At 43.1% G+C, this 24,626-nt stretch overlaps 1 long non-coding RNA gene across 2 annotated transcripts; it reads left to right on the top strand.

Moving 5' to 3' along the window:
- The first annotated feature begins 1,773 nt into the window (after nt 1–1,773).
- LOC141100283 (uncharacterized) lies at nt 1,774–9,607 on the top strand. 2 transcript variants are annotated; one of them, XR_012234668.1, is made up of 5 exons: nt 1,774–2,754; nt 8,060–8,084; nt 8,972–9,028; nt 9,112–9,169; nt 9,253–9,607. It is a non-coding gene; the product is annotated as an uncharacterized lncRNA (long non-coding RNA). The 2 variants fall into 2 exon arrangements; XR_012234667.1 differs by having other exon boundaries at nt 8,972–9,607.
- Nucleotides 9,608–24,626: the final 15,019 nt, after the last annotated feature.

Genomic DNA, 24,626 nt, shown 5'->3' with positions numbered 1-24,626 from the left:
CCCAAACATGAGGAAGTATGGTGGAAGGGGCAGGGGGGCACCTGGTACTGATGGTGGTGGTGGTACATCTGCTGGTTTTGCCAAAGCACAAAAGCAGCTAAGGAAGGAGATATTGAGCCAGTGTCATCGTATGGCTCAAGAAGGCCTGTAAGATTCCCTTTTCTGTGAGTAGGTAAACCGCTTTTAAAGCCGGAGCATCAGGAACAGGTTTTGGCTTACATTACCGAAACAGCCTCCAACTCTATCGCCTCTTCTCAAGTTTCAAAAACTTCAAGCACTGAGTCATCAGTGCAGGCTTCTGGTCATGAACAACACCTTTCCTTGTGGCCTTCACCCCCACCAAAAGTGAAGGATGCGGCAGGCCACATTTCAGATTACTCCATGGAGCTCTTTCCACATACCATGCCTAGGTTATCAAGTCAAGTCCTGAATTCCCCAGTCCAAAATGAACCTGACATGGAGTGCACTGATGCACAGCCACTACTAGATGATTCTGCTGGTACATTGACCCAGAGCAATACATTGCCCTCGCAGTCTACTGAGCCAGAATCTGACCCTGATGAAACTCAGGTACTCCTTCCTGCATACTATACCACCTTACACGGTGACACAGAGGAAGGTGCAGATGAAAATGAAGAGGAGGTGATGGATGACCCAGTTGTTGACCTGGATTGGCATCCATTGGGGGGAAGAGGGTGCCGCTGGCAATAGGTCAGAAGAGGAGAAGGATCCGCAGCAGGCATTGTCATCACAGCAGCGGTTATCTGGCAGGCCCGTAGCTGTCCAAAAAAGTGGTAAAAAAACAAAAAGTGTTGCAGGACAGCTTGGTCTGACGGTCAAATTAGCACAGCGTGCAAGCCCTGAAAATGTATACCACAGTAGGAAGAGTGCAGTGTGGCACTTTTTTGACCAAAATCTTATTGATGAGGCAAAGGTTATCTGTAAGAAGTGCGGAAGGACCTTTAGCCGAGGGAAAAATCTCTGAAATTTGAATACCAGTTGCATGCTTAGACATTTAACCACCATGCACTTGCAAGTGTGGATGGACTACAAAACCTCAGGTAGCACAAGTGCACCTGCTCCGACTGAAGGTAGCCAGCAATGCTCCATCGCTTCCCCCACTCCAAGCCCACCGGTAAGCACACCAGCAGCAAGAAATGTTGAGGTGTCGTCGCAAGGCCAAAGCAGTCAGGGAAACACAATGTTTTTGCAACGAAAGACTAAATCTAGGCCATCACCACCACCACCATCACCATCACCAACCCCCTGTCAGTCTGTCAGGTCCAGTTCCCCCATATGCAGCTCTCAAGTCCAGCTCACCCTACCAGATACTCTGAGTAGGACAAGAAAGTACTCATCCTCCCATCCGCGTACACTGGCTTTGAACGCGTACATTGCCAAACTGATCTCATTAGAGATGATACCCTTCCTTTTGGTTGAAAGCGAAGCATTCCGAGCCATTCTTTCTATTAAGGTAAATCTATGGTGTCTCTGGTCTCTTAATCTCCTGGAGTCAATTTCAAACGTTATACTTGTCTTAATAAATCAAAATAATATGCTATAGCTGACTAGTAACATTCCACCAGTAACTTTGCATATTTTTCTGTTTGTCTTTGTATCTTATTTTTCTTTTCTTATATGTATATTTCAGCTTCAATGTTTATACATTGGTGATTGTCTATCCACAATCGATGTTTATATTCTGTATATATTTTGGATTATTCACTATATATTGTATATATGTTTTTATTTTAGTGTACCCCATGAGTAAGATCCGGGAGGATAGAAACGTCGGGTATTCTGATTGTACATTTCCTAATCTTGCTTGGGCACACTTTTGTTGATGGATTGGACACTTTGAATAAATATACAAGTTTTTGCATACTATCAACTTGTCGAGTGCGGTGAATCATTTCTTTTTATATGTTCAGGGCCCTAGTGGTCCAATACACCAGGACCTACTTTTTCTAAGACCCGAGTGCGCACCATCTCTCTACATATAGTCGATGATTTTTCTCGTGCCAGCACCGGTCTAAACAGATGTCTTCGGAAACCTTCACCTACGACGCTGCAACAAGTTCCAGCATCTTAGCACAAGTCTCGGACTCCAATGATTTTTTAAAAACTCCAACACAGGAGTTAAGAACGAGAGACTACGAAAAGGAGAGATGCAAATTACTATCCTACGATCTTCACTGTAGAACCTTAGCCGAGTATCATAAACAAGGAAAAATTCCCAGGAGCCTTAGGTGTCACCTACGCCCAACTCTCTTCAGTGACAACGAGGAATTCTGTGATAAATATAAAAAAATATTAAACAAGTATTCTCTTGATATTATAATCCTAACTATTGAATTCTTGCAGAAAGCGATTGCCGATACCAAAGAAAACATCAAAGCTGTGGAAACCTAATTATCCGCTACTTTGTCTTCTGCGGATTGGTCAAACCTGAAAGATAGAGCAGACAAAATTCTATCGGAACAACAGAAATTTCTACAAGAGAGGAAATGTCAGAAGTTCCAAAGGGACACAGACGACTATAGTAGCAACAGAGTCTACAGATGGAGCGAATCCTCTGGTACAAATTCCTGGCGACGCCAATCCAATCGAAAATTCGGCTCTTTCAGTACAGAGAGTGACTCATCTACAGGTTCAACAAGACCACGTTTTTTATCGAAGGGCCGCAGGGGAGGTTTCCAACGCACAGACAGACGCGAAGAACCAGGAAATGACAAAATGACCACCCGATCCCAGGTAAGGCGTCACCCAACCTGGTAATTAACATCTCAAAACATACACTCTCCCCTGCGGAGTTATCAGTACTTCAAAAAGAGCTTTCATTCTGTCCTACCCCCAACTGGGATGCTTTCCAGCTGGAGAAGGACCCGAAACGTTTTTACCGTGCCATCAGACTGAAAACACATTTTGGGACTTTACCAGAAACCTCCGATATCAGAGTGCCTCCAATTGGGGACATCTCTGTTGCGGAGCTTTCGGTTACAAATCTGGGACTTAGGAGCCCAAGCTCTTTTAATCCTCCACAGTCGACTCATGCTACAGAGACATGTATTTCTTTCATTGATAGAGAGGTTAAGGATCTAATACACCAACAACGTCTGGATTTCTTTCCTAACCATAACAATTTGACACGGGTAGAAAAACAAGCACTAACAGCATTACAAAACAACAAAAACATCATTATTAAACCGGCTAATAAGGGGGGGTGCCATCGTCATTCTGGAACGTAGCATGTACATTGGTGAAATTGAACGGCAGCTATCCGATATGCACACCAATAAATCTATACCAAGGGACCCTACATTTGACATCAGTCGTAAGATTCAATCCTTACTCAAAACCTATCTGGATGAAAACATCTTAGACAACAAAACAGTCACATTTCTTACCAATCCCCATCCCATCACTCCCGTTTTCTATGTTCTTCCAAAAATCCATAAATCTCTTCTAAATCCCCCTGGCAGGCCAATTGTGGCATCAACTGACTCTATACTCTCTCCCCTCTCTGTCTATCTTGAGATGATCTTAACACCTTTGGTAAAGACTACCCCCTCTTTTCTACTAGACACGGGACATTTTCTGAAAATTATTCATGACCTCAAAACTATATTGCCTACTAGTCTATTGGTTACGTTAGACGTTAATAGCCTCTATACATCCATTTCTCACACCAAGGGGATACAAGCCACCTGTTCCCTACTGGAAACTTCCAATATGTCTGTTGAATCCATCCAATTGTGTTTAGACCTCCTTACATTAGTCCTATATGAGAATTTCATTCTATTTGAGGACACATACTACGTCCAGTTACGGGTGACCATGATGGGATCAAACTTGGCACCGGCTTACGCAAATGCCTTCATGCACTCTTTTGAACAAAATTTCATTTACCCGAGTAAGATGTTTAAAGAATCCATCATTTGTTATCATCGCTATATCGATGATATTTTCTTTATCTGGACAGGCTCTCCTGAGTCCTTGGAATCCTTTCACACTTACCTGAACTTATTGGATACCATCAACTATGACATGACTCACATACCTTTCTTGGATACAATGATACACAAAGATTCTTTGGGGAATCTTACAACTGATCTGTACACAAAATCTACAGACTGTAATAGTCTACTTCATTACTCTAGTAGCCACCCAAAAGCCACAAAAGATAGCCTTCCCAGATCACAGTTTACAAGTATCTCAAGAATAGTTTCCGACCCAGAATTACTACCCACTCATCCGGTTGAGATGTCTTCTAGCTTTTTAGAGAGAAATTACCCTGCTAGTCTCCTCCAACAAGAGAAAACATGAGTTCTAGATCCACCTATGACAGTCTCAACTATCTCAAATCCTGAAAGAGTTCCCTTCGTTCATACTTATCACCCCCTTATGCCGAGAATTCACTCCATCTTTTGCAAACATTGGTCATTGCTCTCTAGTGCATATCCTAACATCAAAGCCTTTAGCACACCAGCTCTGATGTGTAACAGGAGAGCCCCCAACATCAAGGACAAATTGGTTTGGGCAGATATCGGTAGCAAATTACCCATATCAACACAAAAACAAAGGCACTTCCCTTGCCTTAACTGTGCTTCCTGTTCAAATATTATTAAATCTGATACGGTCACTCATCCACGCACAGGCAAATCATTACCTATACGAGGGTTTTATATCTGCGACTCCAATTTTGTAATATATGTCATCAAGTGCCCCTGTGGCCTTCTATACGTGGGTGAGACAACACAGCATGTCAAAGATAGAATTGCTAGCCACAAATCTACAATTAGATGTGGCAAAACATGGCTACCCATTCCAGATCACTTTGTCAAATACAAACACACAGTGGCGCAACTAAAGTATCAAGTGATTGAACAGGTATCTAAACCCAGGAGAGGTGGCAACCACATAAAACTCTTGAATAGTGTTGAGCGATACTTTCCGATATTGAGAAATATCGGATCGGATTGGATCGGACCGATACCCAAAAAGTATCGGGTATCGCCGATTCCGATACCGGAAACCCCATTCAAGTCAATGGGACAGAAATATCGGAATTAAAAAAACCCTTTCTTTACTTGCACATCCAGTTCGGAAGGGGGAAGAGTGTGGTCGGTGCGTGGGCGGACACTGTGCGTGTCTGTGTGTGCGGGCGGGGTCTGTACGGGCCTCTCTGGGGTCTATGCGGGCCTGCCGGGGGTCTATGCGGACCTGCTGGGGGTCTGTGCGGGCTGCCGGGGGTCTGTGCGGGCCTGCCGGGGGTCTGTGCGGGCCTGCCGGAGGTCTGTGTGGGCTGCCGGGGGTCTGTGCGGGCCTGCCGAGGGTCTGTACGGGCTGCCGGGGGTCTGTACGGGCCAGCCGGGGGTCTGTGCGGGCCTGCCGGGGGTCTGTACGGGCCTGCCGGGGGTCTGTGCGGGTTGCCGGGGGTCTTTGTTTCTGTGTGCAGGCATCCAGGCATCTTCTGATGGGACTACAAGTCCCATCGGGCTATGCCTGCTACAAGGACAGTGATTGACACATTAGCCAATGATGGGACAGTAGTAGTCCCATCATCCGGCTAATGTGTTGATTGTAAAAAAAACAAAAAAACATACATACTACATACATTCAACATACATACATGCTACATACATACTTCATATATACTACATTCATACAACAAACATACATACTACATACATACGTCATATATACTACATTCATACAACATACATACTACATACATACTACATATATACTACATTCATACAACATACATACATACTTCATATATACTACATTCATACAACATACAACATGCATACTACATACATACTACATATACACTACATTCATACAACATACATACTACATACATACTTCATATATACTACATTCATACAACATACATTCAACATACATACTACATACATACTACATATAGCATTCATACAACATACATACATACTACATACATACTTTATATATACTACATTCATACAACATATATACATACTACATACATGCTACATATATACTACATTCATACAACATGCATACATACTACATGCTACATACATACTACATATATACTACATTCATACAACATACATACTACATATATACTACATTCATACAACATACATACATAGTACATACTACATACATACTACATACATACAGTGGGGAAAAAAAGTATTTAGTCAGTCAGCAATAGTGCAAGTTCCACCACTTAAAAAGATGAGAGGCGTCTGTAATTTACATCATAGGTAGACCTCAACTATGGGAGACAAACTGAGAAAAAAAATCCAGAAAATCACATTGTCTGTTTTTTTTTTCATTTTATTTGCATATTTGCATACATAAAACATGATACAGACATACAACATACATACTGCATACATACTACATACAATACATTCATACATTCATACAATACATACATATAGACATACAGTACATATAACATAGAGTACATACTCACCATCACTTGTCACTTTGAAGCCAGTGTCATCTTTAAAAAATATTAAAATAACAAACAACCGATATACTCTCTGATCCGCAGAAATCCACGAGTGTCCCACGACAATCTCCTGCAGCGCATCACGACATACAGTTATATGTACTGTATGTCTATATGTATGTATTGTATGAATGTATTGTATGTAGTATGTATGTATGTTGTATGAATGTAGTATATATGTAGTATGTATGTAGTATGTACAGTATGTATGTATGTTGTATGAATGTAGTATATATGTAGTATGTATGGAGTATGTATGTATGTATGTTGTATGAATGTAGTATATATGTAGTATGTATGTAGTATGTATGTATATATGTTGTATGAATGTAGTATATATGTAGTATGTATTTAGTATGTAGCATGTATGTATGTATGTTGTATGAATGTAGTATATATGTAGTGTGTATGTATGAAAGTTGTATGAATGTAGTATATATGTAGTATGTATGTAGTATGTATGTATGTATGTATGTTGTATGAATGTAGTATATATGTAGTATGTATGTAGTATGTAGTATGTATGTATGTTGTATGAATGTAGTATATATGAAGTATGTATGTAGTATGTATGTATGTTTTATGAATGTAGTATATATGTAGTATGTATGTATATTGTATGAATGTAGTATATATGTAGTATGTATGTAGTATGTATGTATGTATGTTGTATGAATGTAGTATATATGTAGTATGTATGTTGTATGAATGTTGTATATATGTAGTATGTATGTAGTATGTATGTAGTATGTATGTTTTTGTTTTTTGTTTTTTTACATTCAACACAGCCGGATGATGGGACTACTACTGTCCCATCATGGCTAATATGTCAATCACTGTCATTGTAGCAGACATAGCCCAATGGGACTTGTAGTCCCATCGGACGATGCCTGCACACACACACACAACCCCCGGCAGCTCGCACAGACCCTCGGCAGCTCGCACAGACCCCCAGCAGGCCCGGACAGACCCCCGGCAGGCCAGCACAGACCCCCGGCAGGCCAGCACAGACCCCCGGCAGGCCAGCACAGACCCCCGGCAGGCCCGCACAGACGCCCGGCAGGCGTGCACAGACGCCCGGCAGGCGTGCACAGATGCCCGGCAGGCCCATACAGACCCCCGGCAGGCCCGCACAGACCCCTGGCAGGCCCGCACAGACCCCTGGCAGGCCCGCACAGACCCCCGGCAGGCCCACACAGACCCCCAGCAGGCCCACACAGACCGCGCATCATGATGCGCACAGACCGCGCATCATGATGACATCATTTCAGCAGCCATTCACAGCCACAACACTGGCTCATTGCATTATGGGAACTTCCGATTCCGATATCCGATATTGTAAAAATATCGTTACTTGGTATCGAAATTGCGAAACAGCGAATATCGGCCGATACCCGATATTTGCAGTATCGGAATGCTCAACACTACTCTTGAAGCAGAGGGAAACTTACTGGATCCATAAATTAGACACACTGTCACCAAAAGGCCTCAATAGAGAAATAAATTGACTTTTATAATTAACCTATTGTTGTTTACTATTTTCAGACACGCTGATATTCCACAATAATTGGTAAGCTCTTTTTTACAAAAAAAGTTTTTCCCTTTTTTCCTTTTTTCTTTTTAGTTTTTCTTTTTTAGTTTCTAATTTTCGGATTTTTTCCCCTTGTTTTTCCTTATTTTTATCCTTGATTCTCTATTTATTCACGTAATCTTTATTTTTTATTTTTTACTTTTATTTTTTACTTTTTATTCTTTATTTTCCATTTAATTATTTTTCATTTCATATTTTTTATTTTTTGCTTCATTTGCATTTTCTTCCATTTATTTTTAACTTTATTTTTATTTTTATTTATATTATTATTTTCATCATTTTTTCTTTCCCCTTTTTTCTCCATTTTTTCTATATAATCCATTCTCTATTATGACCGACACAGGTTTACCATGCTACTATATTCTACTTAATCCATTATAGTGCCTGCCCTTCCCTATTTTTACGTTCCTTGTTCCTCCATACTCTGTTCTGCATTGCAATCACTCCCCCCTTTCCCATGATGACACTTCTCTAGCATCACAACTCTTTCCTTTACCGCGCAAGCGCGGTTATCCCAATACGCTGCATCATCATCGCAGCCATCTCCTCTACCGCGCAAGCGCTGTCCTCTCTAGTCCTGGCAACCACCGTGCATGTGCGGTGTCTCTCCCCTCACTGTGCTGTGTCACTTCCGGGCTGGATGACGCACTTCCGGTCTAGCGGTGCACAGCGCGGTATTTAAACCTCGCTATATCACAGACCATGACAGCCTCCCATCTACTCCAAGGTAGGGTGCAGGAGCACCACCTTTACTGCTCGTTTCCTCCTCCCAGGATCCCCCAGGTAACTCACGCCACAGAGATATATACTATACTGCATTTTAGCGCTGGCACAATTATTCTCATTAGGTGCCACTCACCTTACAGGTGGAAAACATTAATTGACGGCCACTGCAGCCTCAAGCCTAAACCTACCTACCTCAGGTAATCCACGCCATATTTAAACACTCTATATTGTGCTTTAGCGCCGGCATGATTATTTTCATTATGTGCCACTCATCCTACAGGTGGAAACCACTTAATGACGGCCACTGCAGTCTCAAGCTAAAACCTACCTACCTTAAGGTATATTACACACTTTGATATACACCTTTGAATTATTTTTACTATCCATATACTGAGCTATCCCCCTTTTTTGCATTACTCAGCGGGAACCAATCTATGGCACCACTCAACTGAAATCAATTTATGGCATATTCACAATTGCTGAGCAGTATCCGTTAAAGCTATTTTGTACGATACCTATACCTTTCAGGTACATTTTACATTCTCTGCTGAATCTGTCATTTTATTCATACTCTACAACCATTACTTGTAAGTAGCTTACACTTTTTTATATATTTCCACCTACAGTTACCTTAAGGGGAGGTATATTTTATCCAAATGCCCTAAGTTCGCCATTTTTTCTATTGAGGTAAATCTATGGTGTCTCTGGTCTCTTAATCTCCTGGAGTCAATTTCAAACGTTATACTTGTCTTAATAAATCAAAATATTATGCTATAGCTGACTAGTAACATTCCACCAGTAACTTTGCATATTTTTCTGTTTGTCTTTGTATCTTATTTTTCTTTTCTTATATGTATATTTCAGCTTCAATGTTTATACATTGGTGATTGTCTATCCACAATCAATGTTTATATTCTGTATATATTTTGGATTATTCACTATATATTGTATATATATTTTTATTTTAGTGTACCCCATCAGTAAGATCCAGGAGGATCGAAACGTCGGGTATTCTGATTGTATATTTCCTAATCTTGCTTGGGCACACTTTTGTTGATGGATTGGACACTTTGAATAAATATATGAGTTTTTGCATACTATCAACTTGTCGAGTGCGGTGAATCATTTCTTTTTATAGATCTTGAGCCAGGCAAGGTAGTCAGTGATAATGGCCGGAATTTTGTGGCTGCCATAGCCCTTGCAAAACTCAGACACATACCTTGCCTGGCTCACACCTTGAATCTGGTGATGCAGTGCTTCCTAAATAATTATCCGGAGTTAACAGCCCTGCTCCATAAGGTGCGAAGACTGTGCTTGCACATCTGTCACTCGCCCATAGACTCCAGTCGTATGCAGAGGCTGCAGCGATCGCTCCACCTCCCCAAGCACCGCCTAATCTTAGATATTGCAACAAGGTGGAACTCCACCATGCACATGGTTGAGAGGCTGTGCGAACAGAGGCAGGCTGTAATGCATTTGTGGGAGGATACACGGGCAGGCAGTTTGAGGGCAGACATGGAGTTTTTGGGTGTGCAGTGGTCAAAGCTGAAAGACCTCTGTAAAGTCCTTCAGTGTTTTGAGGAATGCACATGGCTGGTAAGCACAGACGACGCCAACATAAGCATGAGCATACCACTTATGCGTCTGCTCATGCAAACTTTGACGCACATTAAGGATCAGGCATCTGCAGCGGAGGAGGAAGAGGAGGAGGAGGGAAGCCTTGATGACAGTCATCCATTGAAGAGGAGGAGGATGAGGGGGATGATTATTTTGGGGAGGAGAATGCTTCTTGGGGGGCAAGAGAAAATGTTGGCTTGCCAAGGTCAAGTACAGGGTTTGTGCGTGACTGGAGGGATGTGGATTTGGCAGAAAGTGCTCCTCCACCCACCACTGTCAGTGCATCATTGACACCTGGAACATTGGCCCACATGTGTGATTATCTCTTGCGGATCCTAAAAAAGTACCCCCGCAATCTCAAAATTATGAAGGATGTTGACTACTGGCCAGCATCCTCGATCCATGCTATAAAGGCAAATTAGAGAACATCATGCCACAGGAGAACCTAGAGCTAATATGGGCGAACAAACAAGCAACTCTGGTAAACCATTTGTTAAAGGCATTCCCTGCACACAGCAGCGGTGCAGGTTCTACCACGAACCGTACTGGGCCAAATGGAAGAGGTGTTCATGGTGCACACAGCCGAACTGGCGTTGGAGACAGGGGTTTCATGACCAGGTTGTGGACTGATTTCTCAAGGACCGCTCACACGGCTGTTAATAGTGAATCGATTGCAACAGACAGGAGATAGCAGTTGTCAACTATGGTTCAAAATTACCTCTCCTCCCCTATCGATGTTCTCCCTTACAGTTCATTCCCCTTTGACTACTCGGCCTCTAAACTGTACACCTGGCCTGAATTGGCACAATATGCCTTACAGGAGCTCACTTGCCCTGCTGGTAGTGTGCTATCAGAAAGAGTCTTCAGTGCTGCTGGATCAATGCTGACAGAAAAAAGGACCCAGCTGTCAACCCAAAATGTTGGTTATCTCACCTTCATTAAAATGAACCATGCCTGGGTTTCAAAGGATTTTGTACCACCTTCCCCTGATGACACATAGGTTGACAGCAAAATGGCTCGCTTTGTCCTCCTCTTCCTCCGACTTCTGCAATTCCTCCATTTGCAGCTGCTGAATGTCCAGCCTACACCTCAAAATATGCCTGTTTTTCCACCCCCCCTAACTGGCCTGTACCCCCCCCAGGGCCGGCGTCAGCACCTGGCGGACCCGGACAAGTGCCGGGCCCCTGAGCAGGTGGGGGGCCCACTCGTGGGCGACGGCACTGGCACAGGGCCCCTCACAGTACACAAAAGTCTCTGACGGTGGGGGGGCCCACTCACCATCACAGACACCGTCGTACTATGAGGGGCCCTGTGCCACTGCCATCGCCCAAGAGTGGGCCACCCCTGCTTGCTCAGGGCAGCAGCAATACTTACCTCTCCCTGCTCCACCGCTGTGAGGTCTTCCGCATTTCCTGACAGTGACATTCAGATCAGAGAGCGCGATGACGTGACGTCTGTACGCCATCTGCCTGAACAGTCCAAGTGCAGAGAGCTGGAATATGGCAACGCTGAGGAGTCTAGAGTAGAGCAGTGCCCAGCAAGGAGAGGTGTTTCTTTTTTAATGTTTGGAGCAATATATGGGGAGCATTATACACTGGAGAATTATATATGGGGCCCATCATACACAAGAGCATCATAGATAGGGCCCATTATACACTGGATCATCATATGGGGCCCATTATATATGGAGCATTATACACTGGAGCATTATAAATAGGGCCCATCATACACTGGAGCATCATCCATGGGGCCCATCATACACCTGCGCATTATAAATGGGGCCCATGATATATGGAGCATTACACACTGTTTGCATATTTATTTTTTTTATGTCAGATAATTTTTTATTAAACATTTTCAAAAATTGAAAAAACAGGTAGTCATATACAGGATATTTCACAAATAGTGTATTACATAAACACAATAGAACCCCACAAAAATCCCTCCCAACTCACCCTCCACCCTCACCCGAAAAAACACCTCTCCTCTCCCCCGATGCATTTGGTCTCTCACAGCTACAATTTTTGGGTTATATCCTCCTTAACGCTCTCATCCATGTTAATCTAGGATGCGCCAACCCGGGTGTGTCCAACCAAGGTGCCCAAATATCTTCCCATATCTTAGTTGTTCTCTTTTGATACACATATTTTTCCATATCTATATTATTATTAACTGCATTGGTAACTTCAGTGATTGTGGGTACAGAAAATCCCTTCCAGTGAGCCGCCACCCTTTTACGAGCTTGATATAATATTTGTGAGACTGCCAGTTGGTGCTCCTCTGAAAGCAGCAAAGTCTCCACCCGCCCCAGAAGAGCCATTTTGGGGTCTAGTACCATTTGACATTGATAGACAGTATTAAGTAAATCATTCACACCTCCCCAAAACCTACGTAACCGAGGACAGTTACTGGTCATGTGTATCAGATCCGCAACGGGCGTTCCACTTTTCCAACAATCTGCCTCTCTAGCATAGCCCATTTTCAACAACCGTACAGGGGTTTGATAAACTCGATGAAGCAAATAAAGATGCGACACTCTCTGCACCTCGCTAACCGAGACTTTCATGACTTCTTGCAATGCATCCTCCCATTCATCATCTGTTAAATCACCAACATCAACTTGCCACTTATTCTTCAGCGTCTCCAAACTTGCCACTCTCTTTTCCAACATGGTTGCATATGTCCCATATAATAGATATAATGGATATAATAGCTCTTGATCCTCCTCCCATCACTACTCTATTCAACAGCGGAGTTTTAGCTGGATTACCTAGTGGAGTGAGTCGCTGTTGTGCTTCACAAGAATGTCTCAGCTGGAGATATTGAAAAAATCTTTTATTAGGGATGGAAAATGTCTGTTTGAGATCCTCAAAAGATTGAAACTCCCCTTCCGAATAAAGCTGTGATACTAGTTTAAGCCCTCTCCTCTCCCATAGCTCAAAACCCTCTAATTTATTTAGCTTTGTACATGTCAAGTTTCTCCAGATCAGGGAATGCGCCGTGACTCCCTGTATACCCAATATTTCTTTGGCCGTGTTCCATACCTTATCCATGCACTTCATTATCGGACTATTGATAGCTTGACTCTGACGGAACCGCCCTGAGTCTAGCGCCTGCACCAGTAAGTCCTTTCCCACTACGCATGTAAGCATACCTCCCGAGGAACTTTGCATGAGGAATCCTCCTCCCCCCATCCTCTGAAATGCTGCAACTGCACTGCAAGATAATACAGAAACGGGTCAGGACCCGCTAATCCCCCAAATTCTTTAGATGTACGCAAAACCTCCAACCGAATTCTAGGAACACTCCTCTTCTAGATAAGCTCTCTAAATATTCTGTTTATCTGATAAAAGATTTGACCAGGAATCCAAATGGGTGCATTGTGGAGGGCATACAAAACTTGTGGCATGAGAACCATTTTTACCAGGTTTGCCCTTCCCACCATACTCAGTGGTAACTTGCACCAGTCCTTTATTTTTGGATGAAATTTAGCAAGTAGCGGGGTAATATTTAAACGTTCAAAATCTTGTATATTATACCCAATATGAATTCACAAGTATTTAAACTCTTTGACTACATTTAATCGTCCAGTCAATTCCAAGGAGTTCTCGGGAGCATCTGCCACCCGCATAATTGAAGATTTCTCCCAGTTAAAACATAAACCAGAGATCACTGCGAAGGATCCAAAGACTTCCATTGCCACCCTCAGAGAAGACGGCCGCTCTCCCAAAAACAAGAGCATGTCATCAGCATACAACGCTATTTTTCTTGCAAAGACTCATACCCAAACTCCTTAATTTCAGGTGTCACCCGAATTACTACTGCCAAGGCCTCAATTGCCAGAGCAAACTGTAGGGGAGACAGGGGACACCCCTGTCTGGTCCCTCTGTGTAAGTTAATTGTATTTGAGATCTCCCCATTAATTCTAATTTTGGCCTCTGGACTCGAATACAGCAGCTGTATCCAGGCAATAAAATTTTTACAGGAACCCATCTTGGCTAATATAGCCCACAGATATATGGCCATTCGACGCTGTCAAATGCTTTAGCAGCATCCAAAGATGCAACAGCCCTAGGTTCCTTTCCCTTTGATGGGATCTGTAAATTTAGATACAACTGCCGGATATTAATTGCAGTTGATTTCTCTGGCATAAAACCAGTTTGATCTGGATGAATAATACTAGATATTACTCTAGACAGCCACATCACCATAATCTTTGAAAAAATCTTGACATCAACGTTTAAAAGGGAGATAGGCCTGTATGACTTTGGAAGACAAGGATCCTTATCAGCCTTGGGGATCACCACTATGATTGCTTCATTCAAGGACCGGGCCAAGTGCCCATCTTCCCTAGCCGCCTCAAACACCTTCAACAGCTGTGGAAGCATTATATTTGAGTACTGTTTATATACCTCCACAGGCAGCCCATCAGACCTCGGTGTCTTATTTCCTGCCATAGAATCTAGAGCCTCCTCTAATTCCTCCAGACTAATTGGTGCCTCCAGCCCAACAACTTCCGATTCCGACAGAGTAGGCAGACCAGCAGTCCCCAAAAGCTACTGAGCAACCCGCCCTGCGAATTATATAATGTCTCAAAAAACTCGCTAAAAGTTGCTAGAATTGACCCAGAAGATCTTTCAAGTTCCCCATTTTTGTTTTTTATCTCCGCTACCATTCCAGGGCCAGATTGAGTCTTGATCAGTGTAGCTAGTAGATGTCCAGTTCCCTCCCCCTCCCCGAAATAGACCTTCCGCCGGAAGTATCATTTATCTGCAGCTATTGAAAGCTTATGTTGGGCTGATCGCTTTTCCGCATCTTTTAATGCGTTAAAATGTATATCCGACTGAGTTTTCAAATATTGCAATTCTGCAGAGATAGCTTCCTTCTGTAAAAGTTCCTCATATTCTCTAGACTTATTTCAAACTCTATTCACTTCTGAGATCAACAGTCTTCTCAGGTAAGCTTTAGACGCATTCCATATTCTTTCCCTGGGGGCTGTACCCTCATTAATAGCAAAAAATTATTTTAGCAAGTCAGGGATCCTAGCATCTGCTTAAATAATAGGTAACCAGAATGCGTTAAATGACCATGGTGCCCGTTACCCTCTCCCGCCATTTTCCCAATTAAATGTCGCCATAACAGGGGAGTGATCTGACAAGGCCCTAGGTTGATACTTGTTTGCATAATTTTTACTAGGCAAGTTGTATTTGAGAGGATTCTTTTTATTATTGAACAACAACTATGTTCTCAATCAACCGAAAAGACTCATAAATATCGAAGCTTAATATTTTTGGAAGTTGGAGTGGGGTTTTTTTAGATTTGGCTATCTTAGGAGGATATCTGTTTGTGCAGGCAACTATTACTGTGCAGAATTATTAGGCAACTTAATAAAAACTAAATATATACCCATCTCACTTGTTTATTTTCACCAGGTAAACCAATATAACAACATAAAATGTAGAAATAAACATTTCTGACATTCAAAACCAAAAAAAAAGGGACCAACAGAGCCACCTTTCTTTAAAATGACACTCAAAAGCCTTCCATCCATACATTCTGTCAGTTGCTTGATCTGTTTATGATCAACATTGCGTGCAGCAGCCACCACAGCCTCCCTGACGCTGTCACCAGAGGTGTAATGTTTTGACTCCATGTAGATCTCACATTTTATGAGGGACCACAGGTTCTCTATGGGGTTCAGATTAGGTAAACAAGGGGGCCATGTCATTATTTTTTCTTCTTTTAGACCTTTACTGGGCAGCCACGCTGTGCAGTATTTGGATGCATGTGATGGAGCATTGGCCTGCATGAAAATCATCTTTTTCTTGAACGATAACGACTTGTTCCTGTACCACTGGTTGAAGAAGGTGTCTTCCAGAAACTGGCAGTAGGTCTGGGAGTTGAGCTTCACTCCATCCTCAACCCGAAAAGGTCCCACGAGTTCATCTTTGATGATACCAGCCCATACCAGTACCCCATCTCCAACTTGCAGGCGTCTGAGTCAGAGTGGAGCTCTCTTGCCTTTACTGATCCAGTCTCGGGCCCATCCATCTGGCCCATCAAGAGTCACTCTCATTTCATCAGTCCATAAAACCTTACAAAAATCTGTCTTAACATATTTCTTGGCACAGGCTTGACATTTTATCTTATGTTTCTTGTTCAAAGGTGGTCGTTTTCCAGCCTTCCTTACCTTGGCCATGTCCCTGAGTATGGCATACCTTGTGCTTTTTGATACTCCAGAAACGTTGCAGCTCTGAAATATGGCAAAACTGGTGGCAAATGGCATCTTTGCAGCTTCAAGCTTGATTTTCCTCAACTCATGGGCAGTTATTTTGAGCCTTTTTTTATCAACACGCTTCTTGCGACCCTGTTGGCTATTTGCCATGAAACGCTTGATTGTTCAGTGATCACACTTCAAAAGTTTGGCAATTTCAAGACTGCTGCATCCCTCTGCAAGACATCTCACAATTTTTGACTTTTCAGAGTCCGTCAAATCTCTCTTCTGACCCATTTTGCCAAAGGAAAGGAAGTTACCTAATAATTAAGCACACCTTATATAGTGTGTTGATGTCATTAGACCACACCCCTCCTCATTACAGAGATGCAAATCACCTGATTTACATAATTGGCAGTTGGCTTTCAAGCCTATACAGGTTGGAGTAGGACAACATGTATGAAAAGGATGATGTGTTCAAAATACTAATGTCATGGTCACGCGTGACTGGACACAGTGCCTCCAGCAGGGCGGATTTAGATGACACATGTGACCCTGGATACACCGCCTCCAGTTGGGCGAATTTAAATAATAAAACGTGCAGCTGGATACTCCGCCTGCAACAGGCGAATTTCGGAAATACACGTTTGTCTGGAAACCCCACCTCCAGTTAGGTCGAATTTAAACAATAAAGGGAAAAACCTGGGTAACAATAACAATGGTGGCCCTGCGATAGGGCACGGGGAAGTGGAGACCTCCTGCACTCCCCTGAGTCAGTGTCTCTACACTCCTAACGCTTCCTAGGCCGGTTCCGCACCGGGCGATGATCAGGAACCTGAAAACCCTGACTCGCCCTGCACCTAAACCCTCAATAGTGAAGTGGACGGTGCGGAAACTAATCCCACTACTGCACTAAAACACACATAAGGAAAAGAGATAAAACAGGGAAACACCACTTAGCTTTGCTCTGTTGCTTACGCTCCCAGCAATAGAGTCCACCACCTGCGTGCAGCTGTCCAGAAAACAGAGTCCAGCATATGAGTCCAGCTTTCCAGCAAAACAGTCCAGCATCTTGAGTCCAGCTTTCCAGCATCTGAGTCCAGCATCATGAGTGCAGCTCTACACCATAGCTGCCACTCCACCAAGCCATGCAAGAACTCCATGCTAACACCATAGCCGCAACTCCACCAAGCCATGCCAGCCCTCCTCGCAGACACCATAGCTGCCAATCCAGGACTCTCACTGAGCTGCCAGGACTCTCCTTCAGCTCCATCCTTCACCCAGGCTTGCTTGTAACTGAGGACTATCACCAACAGTGATTACCACACCTGACACTCTTATATAGAGCAATCACACCTGTTTTATAATTACGTGCACAAAACTAAAGTAACCAAGTGCAATGACGCTCACCACCACTGGGGGGCAAATTTAGAACAAAAGACACCACAGTACAATAATCCTAATGGCCACTGGGGGCTAAAACCAAACCTAAGCACAGAAAAAAAGGTTACCTGTGGTTTATCTCTGTCATATCCAACCTGGATCATGGCAACTAATTTGCCTTATAATTCTGCACACAGTATATAGGCCCATCATACACTGGAGCATCATCCATGGGGCCCATCATATACTGGAGCATCCTATGGGGCCCATTATATATGGAGCATAATATTGGCCCATCATACAATGGAGCATCATCCATGGGGCCCATCATATGCTAGAGCATCATATGGAGCCCATTGTATATGGAGCATTATATAGGCCCATCATACAATGGAGCATCATCCATGGGGCCCATCATATACTGGAGCATCATATGGGGTTCATTCATGGGGCATCATATAGGGTATGGAGCATTATATGGAGCACATATGGGGCCTATTCTGTATGGAGCATTATATGGAGCCCATTCTGTATGGAGCAATATATGGGGCCCATCATATACTGTATGGAGTTTTATATGCGACTCATCATACTGTATGGAGCAATATGTGGGGCTCATTCTACTCTATGGGGACTGTGCTATACTGTATGTCACATTATATGGGGACCATCATATACTGTAGCATTATGTGGACCTCATCATATACTGTATGGAATATTATATGGGACCAATTATTCTGTATGGAGCAATATATGGGGCTCATTATTCTGTATGGCGAACTATGTGGTGGCCATAATACTGTATGGAGGAATATACTGTCTAGTTTTTGATCTATTGTAGAATTTAAAATAGATATCAGTCATGTAATGTAAGAAGTGAAGTATTTGTCATTGCACGATACCAATATTTCTCTGCCTTATCGGAGCATCATGAATTGTGGTATATGTTAAAGGAGCCCACTGACACTCTTTCGCCCGGGGCACACGAAAACCTGGAGCCAGCCCTACCCCCCCCCAAAACTTTAGCCAAATAACCCCCAGTTTTCAATGCGTAACTATTATTATAAATTAAATTAAGGTTGACAACCTTAAGTAATAAAATTGATGTTGTTGGCATTGAAATGGGCACTGTAAGTGTGTTTACTGTCCTCCAATCCCTGACGACTTTGCTTCCCCATTGACTTGCATTGGGTTTCGTGTTTCAGTCGGACCTCCAACTTTTCACGATAGTCGGCCGATTTCGTTCGACTCGACTTTTGAGAAATTCGGGTTTCATGAAACCCGACTCGACCCTAATAAAGGCAAAGTCGCTTATCTCTAGTTATGGCTTGTTCACTATGATCGTTAGAAAAGACCAGGTGATGCAAATTTCCCAGCTTTATAAAAACCCATCCTCCTTTTAATCTTGTGCCAAAAAACAGCAGCCATGGGTTCTTTTAAGGAGCTAACTAGCACTCTGAAAATTAAAATGGTGGGGGGCCCACAAAGCAGGAGAAGGCCAAATGAAGATAGCAAAGCATTTTCAAGTTGCTCTTTCCTCAGTTTATAATGTAATTAAGAAATGACAATTAACAGGACCAGCGGAAGTGAAGAGAAGATCTGGAAGAAGAAGCAAAATTTCAGTGAAAGCTGCTCATAGAATTGTTACAGAGGCAAATCAGAATCCCCAATTGACTGCAAAAGACGTTTAGAAAGATTCGGCAGACTCTGGAGTTGTGGTACATTGTTCTAATGTTCAGAGACATCTGCACAAATACGGCCTTCATGGAAGAGTTATCAGAAGAAAATCTCTCCTGCATCCTCACCATAAAATTTAGCATCAAAAGTATGCAAAAGAACATCTAAACAAGCCTGATGCATTTTGGAAACAAGATCTGTGGACCAATGAGGTTAAAGTAGAATTCTTTGGCCACAATGATCAAACGTATGTATAGAGAAAAATGGCACAGAATTTCAGGAGAAGAATGTCTCACCAACCATTAAGCATGGGGGTGGATCAATCATGCTTTGGGGTTGTGTTGCAGCCAGTGGCACAAGGAACATTTCATGGGAAAAGGGAAGAATGGATTTAACGAAATTTCAACAAATTCTTGATGCAAACATAACACCATCTGTAAAAAAGCTGAAGTTGAAAATAGGATTTATTCTACAATAATGATAATTATTAGTGATGAGCGACCACTAAAATGTTGGGGTGCTCGTTGCTCGGGTCGAGCAATTTGGAATACTCAGGTACTCGAGGCGGAGCAACGAGCCCAATGTAAGTCTATGGGAAAACCGAGTACTTTTACCGTGACGCCCTCCCCGGGGGTCCTTCTAAAGTCAAAACACTGCGGGATGCAGTGACGGACGTGAGGCAGAGCAAGGGTTAACAGGTTTATTTACAGAGGAATACTTCACACAGGGAGATCAAGGGTTAAACAAGAAGTTAACAGTATAAAGGCAAAGGATATGCTGAACTAGAGAACAACCTTCCAGACAACGGCAGTTTGTGAGCACATGTGTCAGGAAGCCCTTAAACTGCAGCTCCTGATGAAAACTCTATAGTGCCTGCAATGGCGGGCACAGTGTCTGTTCCAGAATGATGCTGTAGTCGATGGTCCGTCTTCTGGCGGCAGTGGTCTACAGTGGGCTACAGTCCTGTATGAGCCCAACGTGGCTCCTAAACTATCTTCACTGGAGAAGTCAGGTCACAAATGTCAAGGCAACTATCTGTTGACAATGTCAGGGCACAAGTGTCAGTCTCGTATGCAGTCTCTCTTGGGCAGCGCGTGTGCGGTACTCACGGTCACGTAATGTACAGCACCCGTTTCCCTGGTAGTCACTGGACACATTGCATGTCCCAATCTCTGCATGGCACTGGTGCTCCCAGGAAGGAGCACTTCTCTCTGTGGCTGCAGCAACACCCGGCTCGGCTCTGCGTGCACGGCTCTGCACAGCTCTGCTCTCTCTGGCTCGGTTCCGCATGGCTCTGCTCTCTCTGTCTCCGCTCCACATGTATTTATTTATTTTTTACCCCAAAATACCATATAGTTCTAGGGTAACAGACAGCAAATACAGTAGAATAGAGGCCTGAAATGCCACAATTTGTAGCCCACAGATAGATCAGGCATCTGATGGAGATGCCAGACTGTTCAAGATATGGCCTGTATTTATTTATTTATTTGTTACCCCAAAATACTATATAGACCTGTCTGATCGTGGAGTGCAGTTTGTGTCCAGGTTTTGGAGAGCGCTTTGCAAAAAGCTGGGTGTTGAGTTGTCCTTTTCATCTGCTTATCATCTAGAGACCAACGGCCAAACTGAGCGGACCAACCAGTCGTTGGAGCAAATTTTGCGCTGTCTTTCTGCTCTACTAACCTCCTGGTTATCTGACCCCTTGGCTTGCTTCTGGTTACTCATTTGTCTTGTCTCCAGTTACCTCATTCCCGTCTGGCTTCTGAACCTCGGCTTTGCTCTCTGACTACGTTATTGGTTTTGTTATTGTATTCTGTGCCCTCGGCCAGCTCCCTGTCCTCGTGCTGGTAGCTCCGCCCTCTGTGGTCACATGACCGGCTAGCTCCATCCCCTGTGATCACGTGACTGTCTAAACTCAGGTCCTGTGCACACTTCGCTCCTCGGTCTCCGCACAGTCTGTCTAGTGGCGCACTTCCCCTGTTAGCGCCTCCAGGCTTAACCCCGGTGACACTGTCCCCATGTCACGACAATGGAGGCCTGAAATGGGGCCCAATTTTGAGTGTAATGATATGCGATCCATGTGGCGGACAAAATCCAGTGTAAAATATCTGCTTTGTAGCTACATTTTTTTGGCAGCTAAGAATTTTTTGGGCAGAAAAATGGTGTCAAGAAATTCTATAAGACATTCCAAAAAAAGTAACAGTACCACAAAAATGTCAGAAATTTTTGCGCACTCAGGGATGGGCAACCCCATTTTCATGCTGTACTATGAAAAGGATCTGGCTGTATTCTGCTGTGTCAACAAGCAAATTGAGAAAAACGGGGCTCTGGATTGCTTTGGAATAAAATAATCAGGATTAAGATGCCAAAAAAATTATTCCTGGCCATTGATACCTGGGGCTAGGTATATACAGTCAATATATGTAATAGGCAGCAGCAGATAGTAATGGAATTGATGTATGCAATGAAGTATGGCACATACAATGCCTGCCTGCTACTGATATCTATATTGCCAGATACAGTGCCTGCATGCCTTGCACTGATGTATATATAGCCACATACACTCCCTGCCTACCTAGCACTGCAATATATATACCTTATAATTAGTCCATAGAAGGACTGTTAGTTTAGCTGGATATGTGTATTCAACAATGGTATACCCCCAAATAACTAAAAAAAGCACAAATCTCTCCCTATCTCAGCAGTAGTTCTCCCTACACTTTCTAATTCTGGAGGCAACTGGGCCGAGCAGGGCGGCGCCAGGTCTGATATAGACCTGATGACGCGGTGCGGCCAGCCAATCACTGTAATACCACAACAAAGATGGCTGTGGCATTGCAGTGCCTGGCAGACAATCCCTGCATGTTGATTGGTGCTCTAAAGAGCACCAAACATGCAGGGCAGGGAATTGAGCTCCCACCGAATAATCCCAGAAATGCTCAGTGCCCAGTAATAATGATCCTAAACACACGTGAAAATCCACACTAGACTACGTCAAAAGGCACAAGCTGAAGGTTTTACAATGGCCCTCACGAATCCCCGAATCTGAACATCAGTGAAAATCTGTCATTAGACCACAAAATAGCAGTGCATGCAAGACGACCCAGGATTCTCACAGAACTGTAAGACTTTTCCAAGGAAGAATGGCTGAAGCTATGATACTTTCAAAAAGAGATGCTACTAGACACCAACCATTCATGGTGCCCAAACTTTTGCATCTGCACATTTTCCTTTTAGTAATCTTTAAAATGAAAAAAATGACAATATATTTTTTTTTGCCTAAAATACAAAGGAAATGTGTCATCTTTAACTATAGGCCTTTTAGAGATCATTTCATCTTCAACTTGCTTAACTGTTCACAATAACAGTAATTTTGACCAGTGGTGCCCAAACTTGTACGTGCCACTTTACCACCAAGAAGCATATATTTAACAGACAGAACCTAAGAAAAAACAAAATGAGCAAATGCTTAATTGCCACAGTGTGAACATGCACCTACACATTGCACTTAAACCAATCTGTGTTCTGGCTCATTTCTTTCTTTAGGTTTTTTTGTACTTTGCACAAACAGGGGCGTGGCTCCTCCTTTTTAGGCTAATTATCTTGTCTATAAAGCTTTCCACGGACAGGTGCAAAACAGTCAGTTTTTTGTCCTGCTTGTCCTCAGAGGTGAACTCAAGAGTTAGAGTCCATTTTGATAGGGTATACCGTGATGAGGTGGGATGACTTTTGTGCTTTTTGATACCCTATTTTAATTACAGGTACTATTACTATTTACTTACTGCAGGGTATTTGCTCATTTGATTTTCTCTTAGGTTCTGTCTGTTAAATGGCCACAGTGTGAATGTGCACCTACACATTGCAATTACAGCATGTGTTTCCAGCTCATTTATTTAGTTTTGCTGTGCATATAAACTGACAGAGATTTTTAAATGTGACATCACAACTTTTCTGTCTTCCTGATACATACTGTAGTTTATGGGTTGTAGGTAGAGATGAGCGAGCCCGAACAAAAATGTTTGTCATTCGCTGTCAGGGATATACCCACAACTTTTGTTTCCACTTTCCATCCCAGTTGGGAACTTGCAGCTTACCCTCAGGTCACTCAGGGAACTGCATCTATGATAAGTAGTCGCCGGAAAGGCTACATTGCCGCATAATGGCTATAGGGCGGTATGTGTATCACCAGTCCCAGGCTGGGGATACATACATAAACCTCAGATCCATCACTGCCAGGGTTCTCCAATACCACCAGGACGCTATGCTGCAACCAATTCCTTGTTTGATGCTAAAGCCTATATCGGCTTAGGAACTAACACATAGGTAGCGTGACTTTGCGCAGAGAACATGTTGGTTCGATCATAGAGTTTACAAAAATACAAAAGATATTACAAAAGCAGACAAAATACAGTATGTACAGGCAGTGAAAAATAAAAGGGATTAAAATAGGAAACTTACTATATCTTAGTCAAGTCACTGGTATGACTTGTCGATAAGGGGAGGGGAGTTCCCAAAGACAATATTCAGTCCACAGCACAGATGATAGCTGTCTTCCCTAGGTCTAAACACTCTCAAAATGGTTGTTCCTGTTTTATGGTTTGCCCATAAAACTTAGAAACTCCTACCTTTGTTGAGTTCACATGTGGGCTGTTCCCGGGAAGACCTCCTGTTTTGAAAAGTTACTAAAAGCTTCTCCTTGCTATATCTTCGGCTGTGAATCTTACAGGGTGACGGCAGAGGCATTATATTTTCCCCTGCAAGTTTACCTTTCTTTTGAGACCAAACACGGCATGTCTGTGGGTTACTGGGTGGCAGAAACTATTTCCCCCGTCTCTGATGGCCCTAGAGACCGCAAAGCACTGCCAATTCATAGCTTCAATTCCCCTGATCCTGGAAATCTATTT

Source organism: Dendrobates tinctorius, unplaced genomic scaffold (genome assembly GCF_039654945.1).
Source record: "Dendrobates tinctorius isolate UK_male_01 unplaced genomic scaffold, ASM3965494v1 ptg000011l, whole genome shotgun sequence".
In the NCBI taxonomy this organism is placed as follows: domain Eukaryota; kingdom Metazoa; phylum Chordata; class Amphibia; order Anura; family Dendrobatidae; genus Dendrobates; species Dendrobates tinctorius.
Note: the sequence above shows the minus strand (reverse complement) of the source record. Positions and strands in the feature narration are given on the sequence as shown.